Source organism: Boleophthalmus pectinirostris, unplaced genomic scaffold (genome assembly GCF_026225935.1).
Source record: "Boleophthalmus pectinirostris isolate CB_2022bp ecotype Guang Dong unplaced genomic scaffold, ASM2622593v1 HiC_scaffold_2823, whole genome shotgun sequence".
In the NCBI taxonomy this organism is placed as follows: domain Eukaryota; kingdom Metazoa; phylum Chordata; class Actinopteri; order Gobiiformes; family Gobiidae; genus Boleophthalmus; species Boleophthalmus pectinirostris.
Window position 1 is genome coordinate 1,162,371 of NW_026571288.1, and position 18,540 is coordinate 1,180,910.

Here is an 18,540-nt window from a genome sequence, read left to right on the forward strand (position 1 = left end):
AGGTATATAGAATAGAGTGTGTTGAGAGGGTTGTAGGGGCCTGAAATTACATGGTGGCTTTATTAAGTGTCCTCGCTCTTTACAGTTGAAACAGCTGTTTCTGAGGTCTCCCCACATTTATGCTGCCCATTAAGACAATACTTGTTCAGTTCAGTTTTGTTTTTTTACTCTACAGGGAATCTGATTGTGCCATGCAGTGATACCAAAAGTTAGCACACTATTCCACTAGTGCAGAGGTGTCCAAACTTTTTTTCATCGAAGGCCAAATCACATCTCAAATGAGGCTTAGAACATTCATTTTAGGTCTGTATCACAATGCAGTGTGATGTTATTGGGGTTATAGTGGCTGAATTACTTGCTGTAAAAATGAATGCCTAGGGCCAATTTAACAGAAGGTCTGAGGTCCAGTAAAAATGGTTTGGACACCCCTGAACGAGTAATTAATGTAAGGGTTTTGTTTACTGACTTTCACATTACCAAGCTTCCTCAAATGGTACAGTCAGACGGTGAGAAGATTCTTTTGTACACACCTTCTATACTGTGCTCATTTGGAAAATGACTACCCACAATTGTGCCAAAGTACTTAAAAATGCTCAACACACAGAGCAGAACATTTGTATTGAAACTGGAGCAGTTTCTTGGCCACATTCATTTAAATTCCAACTTGTATAAAATAAAACAGAGAAGATACAATACTGCAATATTGTAGAATATACAGTACCTGAGATTCTGCAAAAGCTAGTTTATCCAAACCGTTAGTTCAATGTTGCTTTGCCTTCATAACAATGTCTCTTTTTTCAGTAAGTAGCAGCCGAAAAGCTGCCATGAGCTCCAAATAGGATGTAGGAGTCACACAGTTATAACGGCCAAGTTCTGACAGAAATCTGCAACAAGTAGTAGTTTGTTTAGTAAATAAGACTAAATGAATGCATGTAAAATCCCCAGGCCATACCTATCAGAGAGCTGCTTTAGAGAAGTGTGGAATGTTTTACATATTGGTATAACCTCATGTCGCTCTATTTCAGTCATTTCTAGTGTCTTCAGGAATGAAATAGCTACTCTCTCAAGAGCTTCTTCTGGCCATGGCTAATATACAAGAAAATGACAATGACATTTCAACTTGACTATATGATGCATGACAATTTTACACATATGTTCCTGAGATAAAATCTTTTACCTGAAACCAGTCAATAGTGCAGCAGTTAATGAGAGATGGAAACTGTCGCAATCTGTTTCTAAATGCATTTCCAATTGGACTGAAGGCCACCACAATGTGCAGGTTTTCTCTGCAGCGTGCAATAAAAAAGGCAAACAGAGTCAAAGGACTCAGCTCCACATTCTTGTTACCAGCCTGAGCAATAGGGCGTATGGCCTATGGAAAAAAATAACAAAATAAGAAAAAATACTGAAAATCATTTAAGTAGTTAATTGTAGTATAGTTTACCTCTATGATCTCTTGCTTTTCATCTACAGCAAAGAGATTAGGAATCTCTCCGGTGTTCAGGACACTGTCCACATCCTCAAGAAATGCTTCATCTTTGATTTGAGTATCCGTGAGGATCAAACACAGTCTTCTGACCTTTCACCCCAGCATTTTTCATCAGCATCTATAACAAATTCAGAGACAGTGTAACTACAAAGGTTAACACATCTGTAGACCTTATCAAAGATGTTTATACAACGCTCACCTTGATATCACCCCCTCCACTCGGTCAAGCCGTAGCTCTTGGAGATTTCAGGCTGAAACATGGTCATGTGGGCCATAAAAGTGGCTAGACGGGTTATGGACTGTCGACCACTGCCTCCCAAACCCACCAGCAGAGCATTCCCACCAGGTTGCTTTAACACACGACTAATACCGAGACAGGTGCTCTAAAACATAACTATGTGACAAAACAACATATTCAGCTGTAAAGCTTTTGATATGCATTCCAAAAATAACACTAGAGTATATAAAAATATTACAGAAATATAACAAGGTTCATGCGGCTCTTGTTCATCTGGTTGTATTCTACCAGACAGGACTCCACCACTTTAGCAAATTTGTCCACTGATGGCACTTCAGCATACAGACGGTCCTCATCTTCCAAGTCAGGGGTCATGTAGTCACCAAATAAATGATTATGCATGTCCTCTTCCACAAGCTTAAAAATTCATTAATTAATTCACCTAAAAAAACAACATACACTAAGGTGGAACACATCCTTTTAACTCTTACTTGCTTGCCCGTTTTTAGATGTTCAAAGACTTGATCAAATGATTCTTTGAAGTTATCGTGAAGAATGTTGCTCATTAGCCGGTAAAGCCAGGTGCGGTCACTGTCATCCACCAAGCGGTCGTAGTAGACTCGGAAAACCTCGTGAACAAACAAGTGGATCATAGCTTGCTTTGCTTTTAAGCGACTGTTTCTTCAGGAGTAGACACCCTTGGATCACTCGAGAGAAGTCACGCAGGTTAAAAGTGTAATGTGATTTGGCTGGAGTAGGAAGCCCACTCCATGGCCTTCTTGTAAACCTGTGTAAGCCCAAACCACATAATTAAAAAAAAATGAATGTAGCAAAACTATGTAACATTATTGATTTTACTAAATTTACCTCCATGGTGGCTGTGACAATTTGATTGCCAATGGTGAAATATTCAGGGGTAAACTCATTGTTTTTTAGATAAAAGGACATTATGTTGGAGAATATGCGAACCATTGTATCATCACTGAAGACATTAATACTGCAGATGTTAAAGTGTCTCAGGAAGCGAGATGTAACAGCATTTCTTCCTCCACCAGGGGGACCCATTGCAGAGATAAATTGAATGTCTACTAGGCAGATTCTGGATGTGTCCTTGAGATCATACCTGCAAAAAAATATAGATATAAAATAAAAATAATCACTTCAGAATTTAAAGCAAATATTGTACCAGTTTCCATGGTCCATGAACTGTCTGAGAAGTTCCACTGGTGGTTGTGCTCCAAACTGTTCCAGGGCTGGCATATTCACATCATCAACAAATATTATGCACTTCTTTCCCAATTGGGGGCCCATAGACTCCTTTTCTTCGCTTATCTTAATCTGGACATGATGATATTCTACACAAAACAAGTACACATTTTACATTTTGAAATCTAAATAAAAAATTGAATATAATCCCGAATAGCTTACTTGTGTCTGATTGGCACTTGTACGTGCTGAAAAGTTGATGAAAAAGGGTAGATAGAGATCTTTGTCTAAATTGTTCAATAGTTTGTCCTTGATATACACAGACTTCCCAGTGCCAGTGAGGCCAACAAACAAACTAGGCCTGAACAGAGAAATACACAAAGTAAATAAAAGCATGTTAATTTCTACTTAAACCTTCAAAATATAATGCTGTATGTCAATTTGAGAACGGTACGCAGTGCTTGTAAAAATGCTTACACTGCCATATGTGATACATAGATCCATAAGGTATGTATAACGGACCATGTCAATTGTGGGAACAATTATCTCTTGCACTTTGGTATTTTTGCCCCTTAAGTTGACATTCTTGATGCCGTCATTCCAATGAATCCAGCGACCTTTACCTTTAAACTGTGCAAAAAAATATTCATTAGCATTATTCATTGCAGTAATTGAGGTAATTGTGTAATTGTAAGTAATAACACAGTAGTACCTCATAAAAGTAGTCGTAAACTAAACCTTTTTCATCTAGTGGACATTCCCATTTCCCAATGGCCTCAGGAATAGGGTTTTTGTCTGTCTTTCCTGTTAAAGTGGTTCTAAAGAACTCATTAAACTTCCCCCTGCTCTGTGCATCAACTGCCCCCTACTGACCACACTAGAGAGAAGGCAAAGGCAGCCTGTAGAAGAAAAAGAGAATAGAGAATTTAAAAACAACTGGAATCAAAGTGATAAAAGGTTGCTCTCTCAATTTACCTTAATCCAAACATGAAGGATTTTGTCTTCAGGGTGTGTCTTGACAGGTTCAGATAGCAGCATTTCAAACAGACGACACAGTGAGGTTACTGTCACTAGTCGGGACAACTTCCTGTAGAAAAAAATGCATATTTACAATACTGATGTTCTTAATTATATGTGTAAATATAATTTTATTCATTTTCATCTGAGGTTTAGGCTACCTTGCAGTATTTGCGCAGCATTCTCAGGGCAGGGGGTAAAAGCCAGTGAAATAGTTCTAACAAAACGGTCCTGCTCACTGGACTTTGTAAATCCTCTGGAAGAGTATTGAACCAAGAAAGAACTAAAGGTTCCCAGCCTAACTGAGATGGCTCCATATAGATCATACCACATCTACTGACTGTAGCAGGCTGCAGAACAAAAACAGTAACTACTTTTACATGCTTATACACTAAGATAACATTTGCATGCTTATGTACTAGTATCTGGTAACTTACAGAAGCTTGTGAAAGATCCATAGCCTCAAAGATAAGGCTCATCTGATTGGACATCTGAATAATCTCACCACTCATCAGACACAGCTGTCAGGGTCAAATAAAAATTTAAAGTGTACATGACATACAAATGAAGCCATTAATTTCATTACCTTTTTGTTATCATCAAGTACTGTGTTCATGCTCTCAATCCACAGAGTATCTATGGGTCCATCAAACACTACCCATTTACGTTCTGGTGTCTCAGCTGATGCAAATTCCCTAAACGTGTTAGCCACAATACCATCTGTCCACTTAAAAAAATTAAAAATTGTACTGCATAAGGACATTTTTCACAGTCAGTAGCAGTTACATATAGACACTGATGTACCTCATGGGAAACCAAATCAAACTGCCCGAAGAGCTGCCCCATAGTGATGGACTTAGGGTTCAGTATCCTGTAAATGACCTTCTCCTCCCCTTGACCCTGTTCATTCATCAGAGTCAGTGTGTCTGCTAGAACATGTAGAACTTTGGTCTTTCCCGCAAAAGATTCTCCAACCAACATGAAACTGGCAGAGATAGATACATACATGTAAGGATTAATGATGTGGTGGTAAAGTATATCATTTTAATATTTAACAGAAAATAAACATACCCATGTCTCACAATCATCATCTCATATGTCTGAATCATCTTCTCTCTAAAAATACTTGAGTAGGTTGGACATTGTGGCTTTTGCAGCACTCTTCAGCAGCTTTATAAAACAACTACAAAAAAGATCAAATAAGTTTATTATTGTATATATAAAGTATAAAGTAAAGAAGCTTAGTAAATAAACTAGATTCATACCTGATAGTCAGCTTTAGGAAGGGAGATTCCAGGAAACAAATCACTGGTAATCCCATTGAATAGAGGAATATCATGAGACAGAAATTTAGGCTCATTAACATCTTTTATAGATCTCAGGAGCTATAGGAATAAAATAAAATAATATATTACAAAATGCTCAAAAACACATTGTCAGTGAAAGTTTATAGTTCATACCAGTATATCCTCATTCTCTTCTGGATACTTCAGTTTGAGATTTCCAGCTGCCACAAGTACAGCTTTTACGGCCCTCATGCCATAGTCGTAGTGAAACTGGGAGGAAAGCTGCTCTGAGCACAGTCTGTAGGTCATTACTATCTTCACTGACAATGGTTTGGCATTCAGAAAGCCGTACGAATACAGCGAGATCTCAGCAATCAAAGCATAGTTTGGGACCATCATGGCAACAGTTCGAAATAAAACCTGGGAAAGAAAATTTTTACTGTCAGGTTAAAAAGGAAAATATAGCAAATACAGCAACATAACAAAAAAGTGTTTAGTTTACCTTAAGATTGTCAGGTAGTTCCGATCGCCCTGCATAGCCTGGGTTCATGGTGATGGACACAAAGCAGTTGGGATTAAGTTTGAGTGTTGTTCCTTCAAAATCAAAGTACTCCAGCTTCTGCTCAATGGCTCTCTGAATACACAGCACTTGTTGAGCCACGACAGAAAGCACTTCCAGTTCAATTCGATTGAACTCATCAAAACACGCCCATGCACCTGAAGATGCCAGACCTTTGAAAAACTGTAAGAGGAAATGTTATCAAATGAGTTAACCACATGCATGTAGGTTTAACATAATGTAACACAAATTCTAACCTTGCCCATTGCAAAATAATCCAACCCATCTGAACAGTTAAACACAACACACTGAACAGCAAGTGCTTTGGCCAAATCCTTTGTGGTTTCAGTTTTCCCTGTTCCTGCTGGACCCTCAGGAGCACCACCCAGGTTTAGGTAGAAAGCCCCAATCTAAAAAAAACAGAAACAGTTTAAAGAAATCATGATATATTACACCACTACTTTTTTTTTTTTTTTTTTACTTACCAGAGTTCGGTAACATCTGTGTGTCAGTGGAGTGATGATTAAACGTGGAGAGTTGCCAAGATATTCATAAGCATACTTGACATCACAGTTGATAATTCTAACACGCACATTGTCAGAATTTTATGTACTTTATGTATATTTCAGAATCTTGAAATCTTAACTAAACTAATTTTAAACTAACCCCTGCTCTAATAGCTTCATGTACTTCCAATGTCCAAAAGATTTGTGAAGTACAAAGCACCACCTGTCCAGGCCACTCCCTCACCAACTGGCTGTGGGTGGTTTCAGCATAGGCCTGAAAAGGACATAATCATACAGTTAAATGATACACACAAGATCTTAATAATATTGGACATGAATTCACTAACTTCTCTCGAACAAGCAATCACATCATTAACACTGCGCAGCATCACATCCTCCACCTGCACCAGCCACTTCTCCACTGCCCCTTTGCCCTCTACTGTGGAAATGTTCTGGACAAGGGCAACACACTCCCCTTCACTGCTATACATGGCCTACAGGAGAGAAATGATTATTATGTTGTCATTTTCGTGATAAAATAAAATAGAGCATAATGTGCACCTGGATATCCAAATTGGGTAAGAAGTCCAGTTTAGAGATACCCTCAAAACACTTTTTAAGGTGTGGCTGAACTCGCAAGGGATCCTTGGTCTTTGACAAAATCTCTAACATTTCATCATTTGACAAGAAAAAGAACCTGATGACAGAAACTTATAACTGTATTGGTGTTGTCTAAATTTTTCTCTTTGTATGTATAAAGCACATTCATCATCTTACCTTGGAAAGAAAAGGCGCTTCTTTTCAAGATATGCATTTAGACCTTTCATAATTGTGTCCAGTAGGTTATTGGATTCCTGTAGCTTTTCAAGTAAACCAGGCAGTGATGTTGCTGGTAGGATCTTTAAAGCAAGCAGAGCATATTATTATCTACTAACATATAAAGGCTTATGTTATAGCCATAAGACTAATAACATTACAACATTTAATATAATGCATGCCATAGGGTCCTTGACACAGTGTCTCATGACCTCTCTCCAGATTTTATCAACAGTTTGGAAAAGATGTCCCTCCTCTGGAATTTGATGCATGATGTCCTGAGAGGAGAAAATGGGTTCCAGATGAAGCCATTGGGCCTGCACTTTTAGCCACTCATCAATGGTTCCTTGGATACGAAGCAAACGATGTTCCCAACTCTGTATAAAAAAAGAAAATCAATTAATGTGAAGTAAGCCCGATATGTTTTTGTAAAATATCAGTAACCTGCCTTGATTTCATGTTCAAATGGCTTAATAAATGGTGAGCCCCTCATTGTCTGAGTCTTAACTATTTGGTCATCCAGCATAGTTTGAATCTTGTCCAGTGACATTAGAATAGATACGCCAGTCTTCAGATGCATATCTATAGAAACTAGAAGGCCTAAGCTTTAAAATGGTGCCTCACACAAGTATGTGGGTTCTAAGGTTTTCTTTTAATAAGCTATGGCACTTGGGTATGTAGTGCTATTGTGCACACGCCAAAATAGGTGGATGGTAACAGGTTTATGCCCAGTGTTGTGGAGTAACGGATTACATGTACCGCCGTTACGTAATCAGAGTACAAATTATGAGTAACTGTATTCCGTTACAGTTACTGTTTCAATGAGTGGTAATTGGATTACAGTTACTTTGCTGAAATAAGTGGATTACAAGGCGGTATTTTCCTGTTTTCACATTTTGTGCTACATCCCATTTATTTATTTTTTTATTTCGGTAATTTCACTCATTGCCTGAAGTCCAAACAGAACACGCGCAATAAGAGCGATGGAAACGTCATGTTAAAGTTGGCGGTGTCAGTCACACAGTGGAAGCAGCAGTGCATTGGTAAAAACGCATTTGTGTCTTGGAAATTCTTCTCCCGATGTGAGATATATATATAAAAAAAACAAATATAAAATCGCCTACAATTTAAATGTGAAACCGGAGCTACTGGCACTGGTGAAAACAACCTGCATAGACTCATAATATCTGCACTACTGTCCTATAGTGACCTGCCACATGAGGGGACACACACACACAAACACACACAAACACAAACACACACAAACACCTTCATCATCGTCATCGACCTGAGAACCCGCGGACCACGTCTCCTTCCGTAGTTACAGCGCGGACACCGCCGTCTCGTGCGCCGCGTGTGGACCGTGTTTTCTCGCGTAAACCGCACTTCCTCCTGTGCGCCTCTAAACCAGAACTAACACCAGGACTAAACCAGGACTAACCCAGGACTAAACCAAGACTAAAGCAGGACTGAACCAGGTTTAAACTAGGACTAAACCACGACTAAACCAGAACTAAAGACCTGGTCTAGACCAGGTCTAAAAATCAGGACTAAACCAGGACTAAACCAGGACTAAACCAGGTCTAAACAACATGACACCTAACAGTAGGTTGACATAATTTAAGGTGATCTCATATAATTTCTCTATCAATAATATTTTTTAATCTGGTGAAGGAAAGGCTTATCTTGTTACTGTCTTTTAACAGACAAAACCTCTTATATTAAGATATCGTGGTCTTTGTTTCTCTACAGCAAACAGTTGCTTATTCATGGAGACTTGGGCTCAGACAATTTGAAGACAACAAACAAGAATTTTGAGGATGTGGTTGCTACATTCATGTCGTTTAAAAAAACATGACAATATCAAGTAATCCAAAGTAATCAGATTACGTTACTCACTTTAAGTAATTTAATGGATTACGTTACAAATTACATTTTGGGGAGTGTAATCTGTAATCTGTAGGGGATTACATTTTAAAAGTAACCTTCCCAACACTGTTTATGCCACATATTTGTTACCACAATAAATAAACTAAATGGAACCATACAGTAAATCATACTTTTTTCTGTGCACTGCCACTCCAGCACAAACCCAAAGAGTTTCTGGTAAGGTTCAATGCTCTCTTTAATTGCAGCTACTTCTGGGTAACTGGTTTGCGTCATGTCGTAAAGTTTTTCTTCTTTATTGATGTATTCTACAGCTTCCTCTGCCTCCCGGATCAGTTTCTGAACAGTCCTAATATCTGCCACATACTGCAACAAGACCAGTTTTAGGACAAATTTTATATAAGGCCTAGAAAACATAATATTCATAACCATATTTGGTTACATGTAATTGTATTTTTTACCTCTGGAATCAGGTCTAGCTCTGAACATTCTGGGAAATCAAGAATTCTGTGGGCTAATTTTGACATTAGTTTTTCTCTTCTTTTCTTCAATCAGCTCAACTATCACCTAGAAAAAAACAACAACTCTGTATTATATTACAAGAAACAATTATTTTACAGCATACGGAGAGAGAAGAGGATTACCTCATCACTTACTTCAAATGCCTGCATGATGTTTTGTGGCCACAGAAATACAGTTTTTTGAAGGTTCAAATCATCAGGCTCAAATTTGTGGACATGCACAAGGTACAGGAATCTTTTAAGGGATTCCTGGTACAGAAGCATTATACACAAACTGTTATATGAAGGAAAATAAATCATTAGTTAAAGCCTAAGCACTGTAGGCCTACTCACAGATATTTTCTCCTGGAGTTGTGAGAGACCTGTTGTTTTGGTACAGTTGATGTAGTCAATCATTTCATTCATCTTTTCTGTGCTTTCTGGTACTTCCTGAACATTCGCATTGATTGTTTCAAATTCTGAACAAATCCTTCAAACACACAGAAAACGTGATATAAATTACATATGGAGCCAATTGTATAGTAATTTATGTAATAAATTGATACTTAAACCACTTACTCCACAATAAGCAGTCTGTGATTGTTAACTAGTTTCTTGATGAGTTCTTCAGCAAAGTGTTTAGCTTTGTTGGCTAGTCCCTGCTTTAGTTCTTCACAATCCAGATGGACCATTGTGAAGTGGGCTTTGGCTGGAAGGTCGATAATCTCTTTGGACAAACGATGGAACTCCTCCACTTTCTTAAAATATCAGACCGGGTTATATATATATTTATATAATGGCTATTGTAAAGTCTACCTTATTTTTAAGTAAGTACCTGAGTATATTCTTCAAAAGAATGCTCCTCCTCCATGAACAACTTCACTTGAGTTTGTGCAGTTCCATTAACAAGCCATGCATATTTTTCAACTGTAAAGGTAAACAAATATTATTTTGTGTAAAATAATTATTGTAATCTTATATACTGTCAAAAAGACATAATTTGTATAATATTACCATAACTCTGGAAATATTTGTCAGGTTCCTCTAAATTTTTTTCAACCGCTGTCTTCAGTATGGCATTAGCACTATCCCATATATGATCAGCCACTTTAGCGTCCACAAATGAAGATGTTGACTGAGCCAGCCATGATTGGACAGTCGGTACTTTCTTTAGAAATATAAACAACAAATGTTTGACATAACTCTTCAAACAAATTCTGAGCCTGAAGTCTGAGCCACACTTACCTGCAGTGTACTTGTTATTGAATTAAGAATCCCAAAAATGGCTCCCCCTAGATCTTGTAAGGTTGGGTAAATCTCCATCTTTTCATCATCAAATGTCAGAGACATTCTGAACAAAGGCAGGCTGTGCTGATTCTTTTCATCAAAAAGACTAGCATATTGTGCTACACTTTTATGAAGCAGGGACTTAAGCTGTAAAATATTATAAACAAATTTGAATGTAAGAAATAGTATATGTGCTGTATATCCAAGTATTTGATCTTAACCATAAAAAATGACACAGTAATCTCACCAGATTGGACATAAGAGTGGATGCACAGTTGTAAAAAGAGTCCAACTTCTCTTCTTTAATACCCTTTACTGTATCTCTTAGGGTTAGCAGATGAATAATTTTCAGAAACCAAGTGTTCATTATGTGCTCCTTCTGTTCTCTTGCACTCCAATGCCATTTTATTGTGTAAACTTTTACAGTCAACAGGCCCTGAAACTCTGAATAAACATTAGACATAATAAATCATGCTATTATTACATTGTTATTATGCCCAGTGCATTTTATTACCTGTAATCTGAAAGATCAGCTAAGACTATTGGAGAAAATGTGGTGTAACTGATGTCCAGTATTATCTGCATCACTGGATGAAGAATGTGCAAATTTGCTTTGATCTTCCTGTGGCTTTGGACAAAGCTTTCGTGCCAGGGTTGTGAGAAATCCAAAATTCTATTGCACAAGACAAAATATTTACAATATGTTGTCTAGGTTGATACATTTATTGTGTAACTTACTCAAGTGAAGTAACTTCCTGTTTCTCAGTATTCTGTTTGTGTGGTTCTTTTAAAATTGAGCCCACTGATGCAAAAGCAAAATACATTAAAGTAACCAATTCTATTAGTAGCAAACACACACTTAAGAGTAAAGACACTAAATATAAAAAAATACCTGTATGTTTGACAATTGCATTACGGAAGTCCTCGCTCACTTCTGTGCAGAGCTCCTGTAACAGTGCCTGTGTTCTTGGAGTATTTTTAAGTTCAGGCAGGAGTCGGCCAGTGATGGAGTGCAGCCATTCTTGTTGTATTGGAGTAAATGGACCACTTTCCACACGTTTCTTTAAAAATGCATAATTCATCTGAAAATAGGAGAAGCAAATGTTATTTTCTCAAACATAAGCATTTCTCTGTTAATGGCATAAACCTGTAAACCAACCCGTTCCTTCTGGTCTTCACTGATCATCTGTGATAAATTTGAAAACACTGTGTTAGATGGATGCTTGAAATAAATAATATTTTATGTAGACAGTGTCTAACTGTGTATTTCTTACAGAGGGTGGAAACTGTGGCTCTGGTGATGAGCTCTCTGGTTCGTTATCCAAGCACCGTCTATAGGCAGCCATGGCCCTGGACACCCTGTATGACAGTATATACAATACAACTGCTTTAGCCAGCTAACATTGTAGTTAACTGCAAGTGGTTCCAACCTGACAGAACACTTACAATAACAATCGACGTTGGTCATTTTGCATTTTCTTTTTTCGACGCTTCTGAAGTTTCTGATTAATCAACATGCATGTCTCTTTGACAGCGTCGACCTGCTTTGTGTCAATTGGCGGCAGGACTGGGAACTTTGGCAAACCATCCACTTCTTCGTCTTTGAAAATTCTACCGGAGGTTGCCATTTCTACCAAAAAAACATTAAACATCAAAGGAAATCATTAAGTTAGATTGCCAAGTTAATTAATGATCAAGTTTATAACACAACATTTTAACAGACATCTTACCTGTTTGTTCATGTAGAATAAACAATGCTTGGACTTTTGTTGATGTTGTTTAGGTAATGTTTCGTGAAGGTAAATGGCGACGAACTGTTACCATGGCAACGCGAAACAGGAGAACAGACTGGTGTAGAAAATACTTTATTAGTAATATATTTTAGTAATTACAAATTATTACTACTAATATCAACAAAACTATTTTACTGCAAGCAGAGGAGAACTAATTTAAGGAAATGCAACGAAGTGTTTGCAACTTAATTTAATCTTTTCTAAAGTCTATAAATGGCGCTGTTTATCCGGGTTTGGCAGTTTTTGATCGAAGAAATGACCAGAAGTTAACGAAAAACCCGCTAGCTTACTGCTATCTTACTAGCTGTCGCCGACGTAGCTCAACAATATATAAGGTAATATAACTATTTCAAACATTATCGTGAATTTTGATGGATTAATATGATAATAAAGCCTAGATTTGACATAAGTAGACAATGTGAACCCCAAGAAAATGCCTAAAATAGAATTTAAAAACACAGCGTTACCGTTAGTGTAGTTGTTATTATAGGCCTGAACTTCAGTATGTTTCAAATAAACAGAATTAGGTTGACAAGCGAAACTGTATCAGTACGTATTTAAAGCACAAAGAACGAGCTTGATTAGACCAAAGTCGAACTTTATTATCGTTATTTCTTAAAGGATAATGAGTTATGCGGAGAAACCAGAGGACGTAACAAAAGAGGAATGGATGGATAAGATCAACAACGTCCACATTCAAAGAGCAGATATGAACAGGCTAATTATGAATTACTTAGTGACAGGTACAGTATAGTTTATTATTATTATTATTATTATTATTATTATTATTATTATTATTATTATTCATTTATCATTGGGTATGCATTTTCCGAATTACATTAGATGCACGTTTTTCTTTTCCAGAGGGCTTTAAAATGACTTGGATTCAGAACACTGACATCTTCATCTTTCGAGTACAGAGTGTTCAGAAGCTGTCCACATAACCAGCAGGTCAGCGGTTTGAGTTCCTCTCTGACGCCGCGTGCTGTGGCCTTGTCCTTCACCTTCGTGGTTTCGCTGTAAGAAGATATCTCGGAGTTGAAATGACTTTACAACAAAACAAAAGTCGCAGTAACAAACGCGGTGTACAGTGAAGGCCCCTGTGTTAGCCTGAAGCCTGAGGGCCACAAAAAACTGTTCTGAGGGCCACAGAACTCGGACCTGACTTAGTTGAACCTTTAAATTGCATAACTAGGAAACTAATCCACCGGTAAAAGTACAATGTAGACTTACTTAAACCCTCACGCTCTCCTCGGGGTCAAATTGCATGGCAAGAATTTATTTGAAAATACATTTTTGGATCTGATTGACCCGCCCCAAGAGCGGGAAGGAAAAAAAAAGTTTCTTCGGGTCAATGTGACCCCGAGGAGAGCGTGAGGTAAACACTCTTTGCTGTAAAAATAAGAATAAGTAAAACAAATTGATCTGCTGATAGATCAGAATTTCACAGATGACAGGTCAGATAGAATTTCTCGGAATTCTGTTGAAACAAGTCCAAATGTCACAACGAGGGAAGGGATAAGACTTCGCGAAACAAAATTTCCACAAAACTAAGAATAAATAGTAAAAATAAATATATATATATTTTTTTTTTATAAAATAATCTAATTTTTTTCCCCCTCATGTTTTTATGGTTAGACTGAAAAAATACAGGGGAAAAAAGTACTTGCAAGTTACATTTTTTGAGAGAGAGTCGTAGTCTCAAAATGAAGAGCAGGACTAAACCTGGAGTAAAGCATGACTAAAACAGGACTAAATTAGGATGAAACCAGGATTAAACCAAGTACTAAACCAGGACTAAAGCAGGACTAAACCTGGAGTAAAGCAGGATTTAAACAGGACTAAATTAGGATTAAACCAGGATTAAACCAAGTACTAAAGCAGGACTAAAGCAGGACTAAAGCAGGACTAAACCAGGACTTAAACCAGGACTAAAGCAGGACTAAACCAGGACTAAAGCAGGATTAAATCTGAAATAGTAAAAATGATCTTGTGAGATTTTTTTAAGGATAGAGTGAAAAAATACTGAAAAAGTAAAGTACTTCCGAGTTACAGTTGTAGTTGTAGTTTCAAAAAGCAGAGCTACAGTGACAACAGAAGTATGAAATAAAGTGAATCAAAAATAGTGAGATTAAAACTGCGAACTGAAATGCACAAAGTATTTAATAAAGCTTAAATAATTTCAAAATGTCTCGGGCTCCTAGATTTAAATCTCGTGTCTCGTTTTGTCTTGTGGAAATTGTATCTCGTCCCACCCCTGATCGTGACCGTGTGTACAGTCCCTGACAAAAGTCTTGTCGCTTATCCATTCTGTAGAAACAAAAGCTTATAACCTGACTTTAAATTAATCGATTGGTTTTAGAAATGTCTCATATGAAAGCTAAAACCCTCCCAAACTATGCTCAATATACTAAAATAAATTTGCTTCACTGAAGAAAGATTGGATCATTTAATGAACACAGAAAGGTCAGATTTTGGCAAGACAAAAGTCTTGTCGCTTTGTCATATGATGCACCCAATCCTAGATTACAGCCTCACCTGTGATCAGTTACTGATCAATCAATTAGTGGGTGTGTATAAAAAGAACCCCAGCACACCAGACCTTCACATCAACTGCAACTTGACCTCTGACAACATGCCTAAGATCCACCCTGAGACCAAAGCGTTAATTATCAAGAGGCTGAAGACCAGATCCACTGCTGAGGTGGTGACACCTTCAATGTGTCTCAGCGTCAAGTACAAAGAATAAGAAAAAGATCTGAAATGACTGGAGATGTTTTTGACAAGCCCAGGTCCGGCAGACCCCACAAGACAACTGCTCGGTAGGACCGTTTGTTGATTCGAAAATCCAAGGCCAGCCCCTTTTCCACTGCAGCAGACTCCACCAGGCCTGGTCACCTCAAGTCCCTGTGTCAACCACAACAGTTTGTAGAATTCTGTCTCGAAATGGCCTCCATGGTCGAATCAGTGCACAGAAACCAGCACTAAACAAAAGGCAATTAAAAAACCGTGTGGCATTTGCCAAGGCCCACAGCCTGCTAAAAGGATGGACACTGGAAAAGTGGCAGAAGGTGGATTTCTCAGATGAATCCTCGGTTGAATTACATCACAGCCGCTGCAAATATTGCAGGAGACCTACTGGAGCCCGCATGGATCCAAGATTCACCCAGAAAACAGTTAAGTTTGGTGGCGGAATCATCATCAAAAATCATGGTCTAGGGTTACATCCAGTATGGGGCTGTGCAAGACATTTGCAGGGTGGAAGGCAATATCAATAGCCTAAAATATCAAGAAGTATTAGCTCTTACATTCCCAACCATAAAAGGGGTCAAATTTTGCAGCAGGATGGTGCTCCATTGCAAACTTCTATCTCTACATCAAAGTTTCTCAAGGCGAAGAAGATCAAGGTGCTCCAGGACTGGCCAGCCCAGTCACCAGACATGAACATCATTGAGCATGTCTGGGGTAGAATGAAAGAGGAAGCATGGAAGGCAAAACCAAAGAATCTTGATGAACTCTGGGAGGCATGTAAGACACTTTCTTTGCTATTCCTGATGACTTCATCAACAAATTGTATGAATCATTGTCAAACCGCATGGATGTGTCCTTCAAGCTCATGGAAGTCATACAAGATATTAAATATGGATCTCACAACACCACTACTTAATTCACTGATGTTATGCAACATATTTTTGTATTTGAAGTAAATTATGTGTTCAATTTTCTGTAGGCGACAAAACTTTTGTCTTGCCAAAATCTGACCTTTCTGTGTTCATTAAATGATCAATGTTTCTTCAGTGAAGCAAATTTATTTTAGTATATTGAGCATAGTTTGGGAGGGTTTTAGCTTTCATATGAGACATTTCTAAAACCAATCGATTAATTTAAAGTCAGGTTATAAGCTTTTGTTTCTACAGAATGGATAAGCGACAAGACTTTTGTCAGGGACTGTAAACTGTTCAAATCCAAAATTCAAATCATTTCACAACATTCAAATCATTTCACTTTTTGAGATGATCCTTCTGCCTGATGACCAGAGGGCAACCGGTGCAAACCTTGCCAAAACTCATACTGTTGAGTCCTTGAGCAATACACTTGACCACACTGCGCTCTCCAGGCACAGAACACTGGCCCAATACTGGAAGGGCATCTGGTCTAAAAACTGACGAATCACATCAAGCTACTGATTAGTTGTGGCGACCAAAACAGACAAAAATATGACGTTAAAAAAATAAAAATGTATTGGGCACATTACAGAAAATTACACATGTACTGGCTTGTTTTCTCTGCAGCATTTTAGGCAATTTGACAGTAATTTAGGAAAGAACTAAACCAGAACTAAACCAGAACTAAACCAGGACTAAACCAGGACTGAAGCAGGACTAAACCAGGACTGAAGCAGGACTAAACCAGGACTGAAGCAGGACTAAACCAGGACTAAACCAGGACTGAAGCAGGACTAAACTAGGACTAAACCAGGATTAAACCAGGACTGAACTAGAACTAAACCAGGACTAAACCAGAACTAAACCAGGACTGAAGCAGGACTAAACCAGGATTAAACCAGGACTAAACCAGGACTGAAGCAGGACTAAACCAGGACTAAACCAGGACTAAACCAGGACTAAACCAGGATTAAACCAGGACTGAAGCAGGACTAAACAAGGACTAAACCAGGATTTAACCAGGACTAAACCAGAACTAAACCAGGACTGAAGCAGGACTAAACCAGGACTAAAGTAGAACTAAACCAGGATTAAACCAGGACTGAACTAGAACTAAACTAGGACTAATAAACCAGGATTTAACCAGGACTAAACCAGAACTAAACCAGGACTGAAGCAGGACTAAACCAGGATTAAACCAGGACTAAACCAGGACTGAAGCAGGACTAAACCAGGACTAAACCAGGATTAAACCAGGACTGAAGCAGGACTAAACACGGACTAAACCAGGATTTAACCAGGATTAAACCAGAACTAAACCAGGACTGAAGCAGGACTAAACCAGGACTGAAGCAGGACTAAACCAGGATTAAACCAGGACTAAAGCAGAACTAAAGCAGGACTAAATCAGGACTAAACCAGGACTAAAGTAGAACTAAACCAGGACTAATAAACCAGGATTTAACCAGGACTAAACCAGAACAAAACCAGGACTGAAGCAGGACTAAACCAGGATTAAACCAGGACTAAACCAGGACTGAAGCAGGACTAAACCAGGATTAAACCAGGACTGAAGCAGGACTAAACAGGACTAAACCAGGATTAAACCAGGACTAAAGTAAACCAGGAAGCAGGACTAAACCAGGATTAAACCAGGACTAAAGTAGAACTAAAGCAGGACTAAATCAGGACTAAACCAGGACTAAAGTAGAACTAAAGCAGGACTAAATCAGGACTAAACCAGGACTAAAGTAGAACTAAAGCAGGACTAAATCAGGACTAAACCTGGACTAAACCAGGACTAAAGTAGAGCTAAATCAGGATTAAACCAAGACTAAAGTCTGAGTAAAACAGAACTAAACCAGGGCTAAATCAACACATTATAGAGAATTACACATATTTTCCTTTTTTCTCTGCCTTAAACACTTTAGGCCATTTTAAATAACTGGGAGGTTTAAACGTTCATTCAACATCACATGGACTTTCTCTGTGTAAAAAGCTCCCCCCACTGTGCACTCTGTGGTAATACACTGATTTTACACTTTCAAAATGTTAAATTTGCATAAAAAAATATACACAGTCAAACACAAAACTGACACGAATGAACCCAGTCGCACCACAGACTAAATAACTGTGATTTCTGGGCTTTTGGAAGCTACTGTGAAAAAAAGATGATTTCAGCTTCATATATTTCTTCTGACAAACGCTGAACTTTGAGCCAGTTTTTGTTTCGTGTGGATAGGCCCAGGAATGACAGAGATATGAACCACAAACCAGGTCCACACATCTGC

General features: G+C 38.1%; 1 pseudogene; it reads right to left on the minus strand.

Moving 5' to 3' along the window:
* The window catches only part of LOC129410866 (dynein axonemal heavy chain 12-like), a 28,246-nt pseudogene extending 15,827 nt beyond the window's left edge, over positions 1–12,419 (minus strand).
* Positions 12,420–18,540: the final 6,121 nt, after the last annotated feature.